The sequence below is a fragment of the Hemibagrus wyckioides genome, linkage group LG18 (genome assembly GCF_019097595.1).
Source record: "Hemibagrus wyckioides isolate EC202008001 linkage group LG18, SWU_Hwy_1.0, whole genome shotgun sequence".
Taxonomy (NCBI): Eukaryota; Metazoa; Chordata; class Actinopteri; order Siluriformes; family Bagridae; genus Hemibagrus; species Hemibagrus wyckioides.
The window spans coordinates 8876079-8895147 of NC_080727.1; the positions used below are offsets into that span (position 1 = coordinate 8876079).

The following is a 19069-nucleotide window of genomic DNA, read 5'->3' on the forward strand; positions in this document are numbered from 1 at the left end:
CATTCTACACACACACACACACACACACACTTCCATTCTACACACACACACACACACACTTCCATTCTACACACACACACACACACACTTCCATTCTACACACACACACACACACACACACACACACACACACTTCCATTCTACACACACACACACACACACACACTTCCATTCTACACACACACACACACACACACACACACACTTCCATTCTACACACACTCACACTCACACACACACTTCCATTCTACACACACTCACACACACACTTCCATTCCACACACACTCACACACACACTTCCATTCTACACACACTCACACACACACTTCCATTCCACACACACTCACACACACACTTCCATTCTACACACACACACACACACTCACACACACACTTCCATTCCACACACACTCACACACACACTTCCATTCCACACACACTCACACTCACACACACACTTCCATTCCACTCACACTCACACACACACTTCCATTCTACACACACTCACACACACTTCCATTCCACACACACTCACACACACACACTTCCATTCCACACACACTCACACACACACACTTCCATTCCACACACACTCACACTCACACACACACTTCCATTCCACACACACTCACACACACACACTTCCATTCCACACACACTCACACACACACACTTCCATTCCACACACACTCACACACACACACTTCCATTCCACACACACTCACACACACACACTTCCATTCCACACACACTCACACACACACACTTCCATTCCACACACACTCACACACACACACTTCCATTCCACACACACTCACACACACACACTTCCATTCCACACACACTCACACACACACACTTCCATTCCACACACACTCACACACACACACTTCCATTCCACACACACTCACACACACACACTTCCATTCCACACACACTCACACTCACACACACACTTCCATTCCACACACACTCACACTCACACACACACTTCCATTCCACACACACTCACACACACACACTTCCATTCCACACACACTCACACACACACACTTCCATTCCACACACACTCACACTCACACACACACTTCCATTCCACACACACTCACACACACACACTTCCATTCCACACACACTCACACTCACACACACACTTCCATTCCACACACACTCACACTCACACACACACTTCCATTCCACACACACTCACACTCACACACACACTTCCATTCCACACACACTCACACACACACACTTCCATTCCACACACACTCACACACACACACTTCCATTCCACACACACTCACACACACACACTTCCATTCCACACACACTCACACACACACACTTCCATTCCACACACACTCACACTCACACACACACTTCCATTCCACACACACTCACACACACACACTTCCATTCCACACACACTCACACTCACACACACACTTCCATTCCACACACACTCACACTCACACACACACTTCCATTCCACACACACTCACACTCACACACACACTTCCATTCCACACACACTCACACTCACACACACACTTCCATTCCACACACACTCACACTCACACACACACTTCCATTCCACACACACTCACACTCACACACACACTTCCATTCCACACACACTCACACTCACACACACACTTCCATTCCACACACACTCACACTCACACACACACTTCCATTCCACACACACTCACACTCACACACACACTTCCATTCCACACACACTCACACTCACACACACACTTCCATTCCACACACACTCACACTCACACACACACTTCCATTCCACACACACTCACACTCACACACACACTTCCATTCCACACACACTCACACTCACACACACACTTCCATTCCACACACACTCACACTCACACACACACTTCCATTCCACACACACTCACACTCACACACACACTTCCATTCCACACACACTCACACTCACACACACACTTCCATTCCACACACACTCACACTCACACACACACTTCCATTCCACACACACTCACACTCACACTTCCATTCCACACACACTCACACTCACACTTCCATTCCACACACACTCACACACACACTTCCATTCCACACACACTCACACACACACTTCCATTCCACACACACTCACACTCACACACACACTTCCATTCCACACACACTCACACTCACACACACACTTCCATTCCACACACACTCACACTCACACACACACTTCCATTCCACACACACTCACACACACACACACACTTCCATTCCACACACACTCACACACACACACACACACACTTCCATTCCACACACACTCACACACACACACACACACACTTCCATTCCACACACACTCACACACACACTTCCATTCCACACACACTCACACACACACTTCCATTCCACACACACTCACACACACACTTCCATTCCACACACACTCACACACACACTTCCATTCCACTCACACTCACACACACACTTCCATTCCACTCACACTCACACACACACTTCCATTCCACTCACACTCACACACACACTTCCATTCCACACACACTCACACACACACTTCCATTCCACACACACTCACACTCACACACACACTTCCATTCCACACACACTCACACTCACACACACACTTCCATTCCACACACACTCACACTCACACACACACTTCCATTCCACACACACTCACACTCACACACACACTTCCATTCCACACACACTCACACTCACACACACACTTCCATTCCACTCACACTCACACACACACTTCCATTCCACACACACTCACACACACACACACACACACTTCCATTCCACACACACTCACACTCACACACACACTTCCATTCCACACACACTCACACTCACACACACACTTCCATTCCACACACACACACACTCACACACACACTTCCATTCCACACACACTCACACTCACACACACACTTCCATTCCACACACACTCACACTCACACACACACTTCCATTCCACACACACACACACTCACACACACACTTCCATTCCACACACACACACACACTCACACACACACTTCCATTCCACACACACACACTCACACACACACACTTCCATTCCACACACACTCACACTCACACACACACACTTCCATTCCACACACACTCACACTCACACACACACACTTCCATTCCACACACACACACACACACTTCCATTCCACACACACACACACACACTTCCATTCCACACACACACACAACTTAAACAATCACAATTACACTTGCATGCTACACACTCGCACATCTTACACTCTCGCATTCAATTCTCATTCTACACACTCACACAATTACTCACATTCTACCCATTCACACGTTACATGTTTTTACATTCTACACACTCAAATCTCACACGATTACATTCTACTGACATTCTACACACACACACGTTACATGCTTTTGCATTCTACTCACATTCTACACACTCAAATGTTACACGATCTCAATACTCACACGGACCATTCACATTCTACACACCCTTACATCCTCACACTCTACTCAGATTCTACACACTCACCTCTTACTCACTCTCATTCCTCTCAGATTCTACACACTCGCACATCTTGCACACTCACATTCTACTGTTTCTACACACTCGCTCATCTTACACACATTCTACATGGTTTCTACACACTCGCGCATCATCTCACATTCTACTTAGATTCTACGCACTCATGTCCTACACACTCGTATTCTTCACACGTATATATTCTACATCTTATATTCTACACACTCATATTCTTCACACGTATATATTCTACATCTTATATTCTACACACTCATATTCTTCACACGTATATATTCTACATCTTATATTCTACACACTCATATTCTTCACACGTATATATTCTACACACTCATATTCTTCACACGTATATATTCTACATCTTATATTCTACACACTCATATTCTTCACACGTATATATTCTACATCTTATATTCTACACACTCATATTCTTCACACGTATATATTCTACACACTCATATTCTTCACACGTATATATTCTACATCTTATATTCTACACACTCATATTCTTCACACGTATATATTCTACATCTTATATTCTACACACTCATATTCTTCACACGTATATATTCTACACACTCGTATTCTTCACACGTATATATTCTACATCTTATATTCTACACACTCATATTCTTCACACGTATATATTCTACATCTTATATTCTACACACTCATATTCTTCACACGTATATATTCTACACACTCATATTCTTCACACGTATATATTCTACACACTCATATTCTTCACATGTATATATTCTACATCTTATATTCTACACACTCATATTCTTCACATGTATATATTCTACATCTTATATTCTACACACTCATATTCTGCAGGTATATTTTGCGCACACGCTTTACACGCTCTCATATTACAGCTTCTATTCGAAACACTCTATTCACCCGTACTCAGTTCTGCACACGCTCACCCCTTGGCGTTATATTCTACACATTTTTATTCTATACACACTCGCACATCTTAGACACTTAGATTGTACACACTTCCATTCAGTGCTCTCACCTCTTGCACAGTCATACTGTACACACTCATACACACTTCTACACAGTTCTGTTCTATAGACTCACATTTTACACAGATTCTACACACACTCATATTCTACATACACACATTCTACACACTTCCATTCTGTGCACTCAGCTCTTGCACACTCATATTCTACACACCTTCAGTGTATACTAACATCATGCACAGATTCCCCACACACACACATTCTACATACACGTATTCTACACACTTCCATTCTCTGCACTCAGCTTGTACACACTCATATTCTACACACTTCTATTCTCTGCACTCAGCTCATACACACTCATATTCTACACACCTCCAGTGTATACTAACATCATGCACAGATTCCCCACACACTTGTATTCTACATACACGTATTCTACACACTTCCATTCTCTGCACTCAGCTCGTACACACTCGTATTCTACACACCTTCAGTGTATACTAACATGCGCTGATTTCACACACACTCTTGTATTCTACACTCTCATATTCTACATACCCCAAGTGTATAGACTCGCATCACCCACAGATTCCACACAAACTCTTGTATTCCACACACTTCCATTCTCTGCACTCAGCTCGTACACACTCGTATTCTACACACCTCCAGTGTATACTAACAACATGCACAGATTCCACACACACTTGTATTCTACATACACGTATTCTACACAGTTCTGTTCTATAGACTCATATTTTACACAGATTCTACACACACTCGTATTCTACATACACACGTTCTATACACTTCTATTCTCTGCACTCAGCTCTGTCATTTTCTACACACTTCCATTCTCTGCACTCAGCTTGTACACACTCATATTCTATACACTTCTATTCTCTGCACTCAGCTCTTACACACTCATATTCTACACACTTCCATTCTCTGCACTCAGCTTGTACACACTCATATTCTACACACTTCCATTCTCTGCACTCAGCTCGTACACACTCATATTCTACATACCTCCAGTATATAGACTCACACAGTATTCTACACTGTCCATTCTACACACTTCCATTCTATGTGCTCACATTCTGCAGATTCTACACTCATTCTCGTTAACTCGGCTTCATTCTACACGGTAACAAAGTCACATTCTGCACCTTTACCTCTTACACACTCACATTCTACACACACACGTCTCACACATTCGCATTCTACTCACATTCTACATACTCGCACGTCTTACACGCTCGGATTCTACTCACATTCTACACACACATCTTATACGCTCGCATTCTACTCACATTCTACACACACATTTTATACACTCGCATTCTACTTACATTTTACACATTCACACTTCTTACACACTCGCATTCTTTGCAGATTATACACACTTACATTCTACTCACATTCTACACACTCATCATATACACTCGCATTCTACTCCCACTCTACACACACACCTTATACACTCACATTCTACTCACATTCTACACACACATCATATACACTCGCATTCTACACACTCACATCTTATACACTCGCATTCTACTCACACTCTACACTCACATCTTATACACTCGCATTCTACTCACACTCTACACACACATCTTATACACTCGCATTCTACTCACACTCTACACACACATCTTATACACTCGCATTCTATTCACACTCTACACACACATCTTATACACTCGCATTCTACTCACACTCTACACACATCTTATACACTCGCATTCTACTCACACTCTACACACACATCTTATACACTCGCATTCTACTCACACTACACACACATCTTATACACTTGCATTCTACTCACACTCTACACACACATCTTATACACTCGCATTCTACTCACACTCTACACACACATCTTATACACTCGCATTCTACTCACATTCTACACACACATCTTATACACTCGCATTCTACTCACACTCTACACACACCTTATACACTCGCATTCTACTCACACTCTACACACACACCTTATACACTCGCATTCTACTCACACTCTACACACACATCTTATACACTCGCATTCTACTCACACTCTACACACACACATCTTATACACTCGCATTCTACTCACACTCTACACACTCACACATCTTATACACTCGCATTCTACTCACACTCTACACACACACATCTTATACACTCGCATTCTACTCACACTCTACACACTCGCATTCTCTTCACATGCAAATTCATATTCTACACACTTACACTTGCATCTTATCCCACAGTAATTTGGCATCGCTTACAAGTTGTTTTTGTTCATCACAGAATAAAAATTATGCATTTTGTTTCACTGTAATTATGGCATACGCTAGGGCTTTTCACAGTGCACTTGACCCTGCTTATGGTCATTCTAAACCTCACCTTTAACCCCAGATAGAGGACTGTTTCACACTGATAATTTAGAAGCAGGATTAGTGCTGAATTTCTACCCAGGGTTATGAATCAGGGTCAGCCTCGCATCGCAGCACTCAACATGTACAGTGTGTTGTGATGCTGTGTGAGAACGTTATGGCTAGATGCCTAACAACAGACAACCAATCAGAAATTGAAAAGCATGTGCCTATATATATATATATATATATATATCGCATGAAAACCAGGACAGATCAAAACAGCTCGGTATTGTCAGCCGGCAAAATACTATACACCACGGAATAGTGAGGGGGACATTAATACCTGACTCTAGTATTAATAACTATTACAAATGTGCAAAAGTCCTGCTGTGGAACATCAATAAAACAGGCTTTACATCAGTGAAGTCTATCCGTACGAGAAAACATCCAGCTGTACCCCTTACTGTTACAGTGCTGACACCAGAGGCTCCATCCACAAACATTAAGCAAATATTTTCACAGAGTATCTCACCATATCAACACTTACACACGGTGTTTAATCTGTGGAGCGTTGCTCAAAACCCTGTGCAAGCTGTTACTACAGAAACAAAAACACGAAGAGCGAGAGAAATAATATTAATGTTTCAGCTGGAACTCCTGTCAGAGATTTTACTACTGAAAATAAATCTTCACTATGTGTGTGTGTTGAATAAATCTAATGTAGGGCTGCTGTAGTTTCCTGTAGGCCACATTAGCACTAGGCTGGTCAGGTAGCTTGTGTTGGTCAGTTATTCATCATTCGGTAATTGATGTATTAGTAACTAAACCTGTGACAAATGAAAGATGCACATTTGGCAGAAATGACAGCAGCTGCTTCAACAAGAATTTAGTTGTTTTTTTTTGTTTTTTTTTAACACTATCGCTCTATATAACAAAATGGTCTGGATATCTTGTTGGTATTGCACAAGGGGAGGATATTAGGGATGGAGTGTTATTTGAATATCCAGATATAGGAACTTCTCGTTTATATTAACTCGCCGTTAAATAAGGCCGGCATCATGTGGTCTATATTTAAGTGTGTATTTTGACTAGGCGGCTTGGTAGCGAAGCAGCAACTCGGCCTCAGTCCTGACCTGAATAATGTGTGTTTTAATGTACACATGCAGCATAAAACAGAGAAATCTCTCAAGACTTTTTAACTAACATTGTGTCTCACAATCTACCCAACATGCTGCCGTGTAAACAGTGCTATATATGGGGAAAAAACTCCTCTCTATGCCAGCTTGTTCGGTCACAGTAGCCAGGATTTTTCCTTTTAGTTGCACTGGATGCTAATTATTTCTAAAATCACTTCACACCTTAACAAGTGTGTCAAGCTGAATGATCGTATGTTTATTAGGAAACCCAAAGGCAAGTAAAAGCTCTGATATTTTTTTTTTTTTTTTTTACATTATGGGTTTTCTCCCCAATTTAGTCTTATGGTGTGTCCCAATTTGTAAACAATGCTATATATGGGGAAAGAACCTCCTCTCTATGCCAGCTTGTTCGGTCACCGTAGCCAGGATTGGCTATTCTACACCATATTCTACACCACACGATGCACTTATTCAACCGAAAACGCTATAGGTGTTGAATATTGGACACTCAGCGCTTACAGATGGAAAAAGGGGCAGAGCTACCAGGCACTGATGCCGGATGAGGAAAACATCTTACACATTTCTTCCCTTTGTGTAATTTTGATTTATTTTAGTTTTCAACGTGTTAAAAAATTCATCTTCGCCACCATTCACTATATTCTGGGTTCGACGTCGTTTCCCATCGTCTGGAAAACGCCTATTCTTCCTATTAGTGCAAAACATTGTTTCATTTGATTCAACCCTTTTAAAGCAGTCCATACAGTTAGGTATATGGTGCATATTGTAAGTGCATATTTGTTTGGGACACCAGTTCTAACTTGCTAGATGGCAGAACATATCATAAGCTACCATCTTCACACCCGGGAAAGAGAAAGTGATCATCTGATCCGTCCGAGACATGCGAAGCGGCCAAGTGCATCTTTTTAAGCAGTCGTCTCTGTTACAGGAGCTCACAGAAGCCCATGACTTACTTTACTCCGGCTTGTTAACGTTACTTGCATTCATACAGACTACTGAATATGCATATTAGTATTATCTTCTTCTAACCACATTTCTAATGTTGCACTTTTATGCAGATGTTTTATGCATCACACATGAAAACGAAATATCCAATTCAAGCCTGGTCTTTATTATGTCTCAGTATGTTGAAGTGTGAGGTGACGGGTGTGAGGGCTGTGCTAGCAAGACATATAAGTCATATAACAGCTTTGTGCTGAATTTTTTTATTTTGTGGGACCCAGACCTCACTCGCCTCAGCTGATGTGTGTAGTGTGGCAGGTGGTGGGGCTTGGATGAACTTTGATAATTACAGCGTGGAGGGCAGTGATGGCTTAGTGGTTTTAGGTTTTGGGTTACTGAAAAACAGGTCAGTGCAGAGGTCTGAACCAGGCTGCCTCGAGCAAGGCTCTTAACTTAACTGTATCATGACTGACCCTGCGATCTGACCCCAATTTCCTAGACTGGAATATGCGAGGGAAAAAATTCACAGCGCTATAAAGTATATAGGACAAATGGAGGCGTCTTCTTTTTCTTCTTCATCATCAACATCTTTGTAGTTTTGTGAAGATCAAAACAGAGGAGCTTCTTGTCTGTGGAGCATCAGAGAATATAAAACTGTCCCAAACTGCTCATTTGTCCCTCTATGCTGTTTATGTAGCTGTTGTCTTTTTGTATTGCATTTTCCACAAGCTAGTCTTTGGAATGATGTTGGCCCTTCTGTCCATTTATACGAAGGATTTCACGCTGGCCGATTAGCCAGAAACAGAACATCGTTCTCAAGATAAGTTGATAATGTGAAAGGTGTCATGTGGACCTGCAAGTGCACTGCAATACTGAACCTGAGACTTCGTCTAGAAGATGGTTCGAGTTTAGTTGCACTGGAATTGTGCTGCGGTTCCTGTGAATGGGAACGCAGCTCATACTAAGGTTCACAGTTGATCAGGAAGTGTTTTAGATGATGAAGATATCATTATTTCTACAACACGCGTGTAGCTTGAAGGCCAGGGTACGTTGTAGGACACAGATGAGGTGAGATGCCTTATTGCACATAATAGCACCACAAAAATGTGTGGTGTTGTGTGGTGACGTGCGTTTGTGATGACGTAAGATAAACGGGGATCAATAGAATCAAGTGAGTCGGAAATCAGATCAGCGCTGCAGGGGAGCCGGGAACAATCACGCTCAAATTCACACTTCAGCAAATGTGTCGAAAACCACCTCAAACATCAGGGTCAGATGAAATCAAAGAATGCTGAACGTGCAGTGTCGTCATTTCTGAATATTTTTTTGCTCAGATGCTCAAATACTTGAATAATGCTGATTAAAAAAGTTCTCAATCTTAATGGCTTTCCATTAAAGGAACTAAATTGTAAATGCTGCTTCGTCTTCTTTGCCTGGAATAAAAGCAAGCAACAAACTGCGGCATCTGAGATTTAAGCAGATTAAAAAGACAGTAGATTTTTAAGGTGCTGTAACTAAAAAGGTTGTAAGACAAAAAAGAATATCAGCATGCTGAAAATAGGCTCAGCTCTTTTCCTTCAGGATAAAACGTGGCCTACTTTCTGTTCAAGCAATATGTAAAAATGGCTTTTTCCCCCCCGAATCCCAGAGCTCTTGTTCCTCGTTCGTATTCCGCTTTAACGGGCGCAGATGTGATTTAGCCGAGCCCAAATGATGAAATGTAGGTCTTTCTTGAATGTGCTTTGTATGCGAATGTGCCTGCTGGATCATGTCTTCGGCTTGTCTCTCTCATAAGCGCTTCGCTGTGCTCCGTTTTCAAATTCAGCGAGCCGCGCTGGAGCGCACCGAGCAATTAACCTTCCAACACAACATTTCCCAAAAGTGACAAGGTTGTCTCGAAAAATTAGGGCACCGCAGAACGACGGGGACCGATTTCCATTCTCGCTCCCATTTGTTTCCTGGAATCTGGCATGAGCCTGAGCCCACGCCTTGTCTGAATTAAAACTGATCACAGGCTTTGTTTTACTGACTAGAAACGATTGATGGGGTTCAGCTTCTAGATTGCTCTGGTCTGGGTGTTTTCTCGATTGTCTTCCGCTTCTGCTCGATCGGCTCTTCATGTCTGCGCTCGCCCTCCCTGGAGGTTACCAAACACGCACGGCGCAGTCTGGCATCTGGAGAAAACACCCTGTTCTGTCCTGGAAGGCGTTTTCCAACTCGTGTGTGTGTGCGTGTGTGTGTCTTTATTTGGTAGACTCAGCAGACATTTTACAATCTAACTCTAGGAGCTAAAATGTGACCCCATTGTCTGTTGGTTTTGTTCTTTGTGACTTGCACTTTTCTATGAGATCACTTCTTGTTTGTTTGCTCAGAGCTTCACCTTTCTCTATAGCCGATGATGACGAATACTGACAGTGTAAATATTTTATTCTCAAAGGGGATTTGATCTGAATTATATATGAGTTGTCCATAGATACAAAGATAGATATGAACATTTTTTATTATATATATTATATATAAAAGGTGCAGTTTTTATTATATATATATTTTTTACAAAATGAAAAAGATTTCAATCTTCCTAGGAGAGTTTTGTGACTGTTCGCTTCACTAAATTCAAATAGCCAACATGGCTGAAATGTGGAAAAGTGAAACAATGGAATGGTTAATGAAACGAAGCGAGGAGGTTGTTTACAGTGACAGCGTGCGAAACTAGACAACAGCGTTCGCTTCTGTTACATGACGTGTCAGTTTTCAGTCCCTCCGGGATTTGCCGATTTTAGCCGAATGCAGAAATTAACTCAGACGCAGAGAAGCTTGCATTTTTCTGCAGATTTGTTCGAGACGATTCACGTGACATCGCAACATGCCTTCAGTCAAAGCCCTTTTCCATTCACGAACATGTCGAACAGTATAGCTGAGTATAGCTATCATAGAGAATAATTAGATACATGGCTTCACTGGTAGGTGTTTAGAAGAGGATGTGAATTGGGACGCAGCATAAACGTGTGCGTCTGGGCTTTTATTTTTTATGTTTTCAGGTGAGAGAGCGAGAGCTCCGATGTGAAGCTCATGGGACAAAGACCACTTTGTGTGACCAGTTTATGTTCTGACCGTGTTAGAGTTCCTACCTGGGGGTTATTTCCAGTTTCTTCTGACTGAAATCTGAATAAAGATACCTAAAGGCCTAGTGGCATTGTGTTACACATGTAAATTCATACTGTGGTATTATTTAGATGATGATGTAATGCTGAAATCATGGCCCCTGACCCTAAACATGCTGTACAGTAAGGCTGACCAGTTTCTAAGCTTCTTGTGGTGAGATGTGTTTGTGTTGTGTGTGTTCGAGGTTGTTGGGCAATTGTTCGTAGTGATGTAACCCAGGGATGGGCAAAAACCCTGTAGTGTAATCATCTGAAGAGTGTGTTAACGCTTGTGTTGGTATGACACCATGGACTATGTGTTTGTCTGTCCTGAGGTGTATTTGTTTTAATACCCATGTGTTGCTCTTTGTTGTAATTATGGATGTAGTTTTGAGTTGCATAATTCTGAATAACGTGAAAAGGGCTACTCGCTATCAGCTTCCCAGATCACGGTGTAGGCTTTTCTCAATCGTTTCCGGAGTTAAAATGCTTCGCTACGTTTAAACTTCTGACCTCAGCCCATTCGCTGCAGACATGGACTTCCTGTAACTATCGTTGTCATATCTTTGGCATCTGGCTCACGGTTTGGGCCTTGTCTCGCTTCCAAGTTAGACTCTACTCCTATACATTGAGTTCATGTTTCATTTGAAACAAAATTCCAGTGTTTGATTTCCATCCATTTGTTTTTCATGTTAACGTTTGTTTGTTTTTGGTTTTTTGTTTGGTTTTTTTTTTTTTATCTTTTTTGGCTTGCTTTATTAGAGTATTGCTCCAAGATGATGTAAATGTTTTGTTTTTGTGTGGCTTTGTGAACAGCTATTAGACTGGTCATGGTGTGGTTTATTCAGCAGTCAACAATTTTAGATATTTAAGATGTGTTTTTAATTGTCTATTACTATCTTTTTATTAGTATGTAATTTGGTATATGTTGTATCTATGCGGAGTTGGGGATAGATAGAGGTTTATTCATGTTTAAATTGCAATGATTCTCTCCTCATCATGGCACCTGTTAGTGGGTGGGATATATTAGGCAGCAAGTGAACATTTTGTCCTCAAAGTTGATGTGTTAGAAGCAGGAAAAATGGGCAAGTGTAAGGATTTGAGTGAGTTTGACAAGGGCCAGATTATGATGGTTAGACGACTGGATCAGAGCATCCCCAAAACTGCAGCTCTTGTGGGGTGTTCCCGGTCTGCAGTGGTCAGTATCTATCAAAAGTGGTACAAGGATGGAACAGTGGTGAACCGGCGACAGGGTCATGGGCGGCCAAGGCTCATTGATGCACGTGGGAAGTGAAGGCTGAACCGTGTGATCTGATCCAACAGACGAGCTACTGCTGCTCAAATTGCTGAAGAAGTTAATGCTGGTTCTGATATGATGGGTCAGTGCTGTTTTGGCAGCAAATGGGGGACCAACATAATATTAGTCAGGTGGTCATAATGTTATGCCTGGTTGGCAGAGAAAGTCTTGGTATTCGGTGTCGAATTTGTGGATGGAAACTTGTGAAGTTCATACCTCTCAGATTTTTCCTCCTGCAGTTTTCAGGTCACTTTCTTTACTTCATCCTTCACTGTATGTGTTTTCTGTTTTCTCGGTTGTGACAATTTAAAAATAGTTATCACTTTAACTTGTACGATAGTCTAAAAGTCTAGGTGCGATGATCACGTTAATCACACAGTCACTACAAATGTTGTAATTTAACAACACCGGTTCCACCCACATTAGTCATTGCAGGTTATAAAACAGCACATGATGCGGCCATGTGGTTTAATACACAACACATTTTTTTCATACAAACAGCAACAGGAAACGTGGAGCTTACGCAAGAGTTACAATGCAGAAGTAACTAAACTGGTAGCAAAAGAAATTACTATTTAAGATTTTGCAATGCTTTGAAAAAAAGCATTTGCACCATAGTGAGTTTTAAAAAATACGTCCAAGTGCTAGTTGTTTACTAGGTCTGGGACGAAGAGTGCCATCATGGTGAAGCGGGCGCTTAGACGATAAAATCGTGATCATGGAATTGTCGTGTGCATGTTACGAGTTTTAGAATAGATGATCGTTGTGTACAGTTTAGTAGATTTGCTCTATTTTGGAACAAAAATGCAAACATGGTTCTAACCCAGAAACTGACCAAACATTCCAGCTAACTTTAAATAGATGCTAATTTGATAATTAGAATCAACAGGGCATATAAAACGCACTTGAGATAAGAATGGTCTCTGTGTAAGACGCCATCTACTCTGAGCTGTTTTGTCCACGCTCAAGTGCACTCCACAGTGACGAGGGTCTAGGCTGTTTATATTTAACACCGCCTTCAAGTTTTGATTTCCCAAAATGCACTGCTGCATAATGACCTTTGCGTTATGGACAGCGTCTTAATTTTCTCAACATGATTAAACACAATGTGATGTTTCTTACACCAGGACGTTCCCTCGGTTTGGCCCGTGTTTCCACATACCTGGTGTTGATTCTGAGATCATTATCGGTCATCAGTGCAAGATGATTATCCAGCCTGGAGTAAAATAGTTCTGTAGACGGTTCTGTAGCGCAGTAAGTGGGGAGAGCACCTTGAAACGTATTATGTTTAATTACATGATATTACAGCTCAAGCAATTATAAGACAAAATCAGTGTAAAATAACAGAAAATTGAACAGAAAAGAAGAACAAAGAACGAAGCGTGTTGTCCTGTCGGAGACTTACTCACCATAGTGAACGTGAAATAGAAATCTTTGAGTCAATGGAAGAAAGCAGAAATGGCCATAGAATAGAACATGTCCTGTTGGCAGATTTGCATGTAAACATCAATCAAGTTGGATTAAAATGGAATAAATTAGAACAAAATACAAAGAATAGACTGGACTAGAATAGGCTTGAAATAAAATAGTCTAGAATAGAACAGACTAGAAGAGAACAGACTTGACTAGAATTGACTAGAATAAAATGGGATAGACTAGACTAGGGTAGAACAGACTAGACTAGTATAGACTACATCCGAATAGACTAGAATAGAATAGACTAGGATAGAAGAGATTAGGATAGAACAGACTAGAATAGAATAAAATAGACTAGAATAGATTGCAGTAGAATAGAACAGACTACAATAGACTAGAATAGAATGGGATAGAAATAAAATAGACTAGTATAGAACAGACAACACAAGAATAGAATCGGCTAGAATAGAATTGAATAGAATAGAACAGAAACATATTGTCCTGTCAGCTGATGTGCACATTACATTTAAAGTCAAATAGGATAATATGGAACAAAATACAATTAAACTACTCGCATGATAGAATATATTAGAACAGATACGATTAGAATAGAATAGAAGCTGATCTGAAAGGTATGATAGTTAAATTCTGTTCATTCTCTAACAGTTAAAGGAATAAAAGAGAAATATCTTTGCTGAATAGAACAGAACAGAGCAGCCAGAAACATCTGACCACATCATATTCCATCAGATGGTCAGATGACCACCTGACATCTAACCATCAGACTCGTATGCATTTCCTCAACAAACAAACACACTACTGTGTGCTGTAGTGTTCAGCCTCAAACATGTTCCATCATGACAATGCCCCGGTGCACAAAGCGAGCTCCATGAAGACATGGTGCGTTAAGTCTGGACTGATAGAAAAGGAGTGTCCTGACCTTAACCATGTTAAACACCTTAGGGCTGAACTGGAACACTGACTGCACCCCAGAATTACTCAACTAACACTAGTGTCTGGATTTGCTAATGCTCTAGTGGCTGTATGAATGATCACAAATCCCCCCAGAAACACTCGAACATCTAGTGGAAAGCTTTTCTGAAGAGTGGAGATTATTGTAACAGCTAATGGAGGATTAAATAAACTGAATGGGATGTTCAGGCACATACACCGACCAGGCATAACATTATGACCACCTCCCCTTTTGCTGACCCATCATGCTGACACCTTTCTATCAGAACCAGCATTCAGCAATTTGAGCAACAGTAGCTCATCTGTTGGACGGGCCAGCCTTCGCTCCCCACATGCATCAGTAAGACTTGTCCGCCCATGACCCTGTCTCCGGTTCACAACTGTTCCGTCCTTGGACCACACTTTTGATAGATACTGACCACTGCAGACCAGGAACACCCCACAAGATAACTAATCCAGTGGTCTAGCCATCACAATTTGGCCCTTGTCAAACTCGCTCAAATCCTTACACTTGCCCATTTTTCCTGCTTCTAACAAATTAACTTTGAGGACAGAATGTTCACTTGCTGCCTAATCGGTGTATGTGTTGGTAACTAGTTGTCCATCTCACATAATAAATCCAACTTTTTTTTTTTGTCACTATCTCACTATATCCTACCTAGCTGAGGTTCCGACTCATCCAGCATTTCATCTAAACTCTATCAGAGGAGTTCCAGATATTCATGCGCTCTCATTTCCACACACTTTGCATGTACAGTGAAGCACCAGACTCTGACCAACCATCACCACCACCACCCTGACCCTGCCCTCCAACACAATATCGCTGCTTCACATGCAGTAACGTGACCTTTTCTGTCGTCCCTTGGCATGTTTCTGTGCGCATGGAGCTCCTCATTCAATTACTAATAAACTGATTTACCGGAGTCACGCAACACATTTTTCGAGCAGCTGAATGAACGTATTTTAAATCAGAATCAGTTTCACGTTGGCAGTCGGCGTATGAGGACAGTTTTCCGTTGCCTCAGACTGTTTGTGACTTGCTAGCGCTCCAGATATTTAGTATGAGCCTCTGTCAGGGTTTTTTTTTTGTCCAAGTAAATATTACATATTACATTTAGAAATAACAAAAATAATAATAGAAAATAAAAAGTTTTCTGTATCTCATTTGTATCATGACTGAACTTTCTATAGACTTGATTATTTGCCAGAAGAAAGAAAACATGTCGTAAGTCTCTTGCAGAATTTGCGACAGTTGACGGTTAATCGTGATAAGGAGAAGGCGGTTAAACGGAAAATGCCATGAATGTTGATGCAAACAGATTCTTGAGATATGTATTTAGTGTGTGAAGCCCACACCTGTGTAAAGCCAGACAGGTTGATAATTGACTCTGAATAGCTGTAATGTCTATTGTGTTCATCCACAATGCACAATGCAGCAGAGGAAAAGCAGCGGTCCTGTGACTGCTAGCTGATTTCACCCTGATTAGCTTTGGCTCCAGGCAGAGGATGGGAAGTGTGTGTGTGTGTGTGTGTGTGTGTGTGTGTGTTTGAGAGAGAAAGAGATGCAGTGTTAATAATGTCAATCGATTCTACCGAAAACCGCCGCTAGTATTTATTCTACAAGTATTTCTGTTCAGAATGTACAGCCAAATGAGGCAGCATCATGTACAGTTTGAATAAGTTTAAATAATATTTTTTACTTATTTATTTATTTATTTTCTGGCTGTTTTCTATGCTAGTACAGGCAGATGCTTGAGGAAGAAGCTTTGAATGGCACTTTTAGAGAGCCGGGTCTTCATACTTCGTACTTCACTTGGGTGGAGAACACAGGACTAAGACTGAGGTTTGGACTAAAAGCTCGTTTGCCGACGTCTGAATCCGAGTGTGATGGTTGCCAGTGGCCTACAGCGTCGCTCTGCTTTCAGACTCACTTGATTGACTGTACGAATTCGTGGCATCATGTCTTTAAATGTTATATAATTCATTACTGAAATCTAAAACGATGCAGTGATGCATTTGTTGAAAATTTACTGAGACGTCTGGTTTGCGAGAATTTGCTTTATTCATTTATTGATTAATGAATTTATTTGCATCGATCAGGCATAACATTATGACCACCTACCTAATAAAGTGCTGTTCCCCCTTTTGCTGGTAAACAGCCCTGACCCATCGAGGCATGGACTTCACTAGATCCCTGAAGGAGTGCTGTGGTATCTGGCACCAAGATGTTAGCAGCAGATCCTTTAAGACCTGTAAGTTGTGAGGGGGGCTCATATAAGACTTAAAGGATATTTACAGGACTTTAAAAGATACTTTTGATAGATACTGATCGCTTCAGACCCCACAACACCCCACAACAGCTGCAGTTTTAGAGATGCTCTGATCCAGTCGTCTAGCCATCACAATTTGGCCCTTTGTCAAACTCGCCCAAATCCCCATTTTTCCTGCTTCTAACACATCAACTTTAAGGACAAAGAGGACCTCTTTTGCTCTCAATCCCAAATGACTTACTTAAAAAACATTAGTGTTTGTGGCTTTGATTAAAGATGGTCCAGCTGTGCTCTCACACACGTGTATGTAAATGTAAGTGATTAAGCTGGCAGAAAAAAAGCCACAATCTAATCCTGCCTGGAGGAAGCTCAAAAAAAAACCATGACCACACTGACAATACACGTGTGTGTGTGTGTGTGTGTGTGTGTGTGGGTGTGATGATAGCATGATACTTAGTCATGTGCTGTGAGTTGTTGCTGAATCATGTGTAGAGGAAGCAACGTTTTATCTTTGCTCTCCAGAATGAACGGTTTTAATCACAGAGTTCGGATTTTTCTGGTAAAACATTGCTCGAGGAATTGCTGAACTTGGCTCAAGTTACATTTTGGTGCTACATTAAAACACAAGCTTCTCATTCAGATATTCTAACTGTCTGACCAGCTCGCTTTGGACACTTTTCCTCGTCTCGCCTCGACTCGTTCTAACTTAAAACACTTTACTCTTTAAGACCGACAAGAGCCGCTATCCCATACGTCAGGTATACGTTTTTTGATTGTTATTCTTTTATATTAGTGGGGGGGTGATATACAAAATGTAAGCTCTGTCTGTATGCAACATGTTTTCAATACAGCAGAAATAACCACTGCCTCAATATGTGACTCTTCAGATGATTAAACACTCCACCTTATAAAAGTACAATCATTAAATCTTCGTGGATCCATTTAGTCTCTTAC

At 41.4% G+C, this 19069-nt stretch overlaps 1 protein-coding gene across 4 annotated transcripts in view; it reads left to right on the forward strand.

Moving 5' to 3' along the window:
- The window catches only part of ptpra (protein tyrosine phosphatase receptor type A), a 47552-nt gene that overhangs the window by 697 nt on the left and 27786 nt on the right, over positions 1–19069 (forward strand). The gene's annotated exons all lie outside the window — the stretch shown is intronic.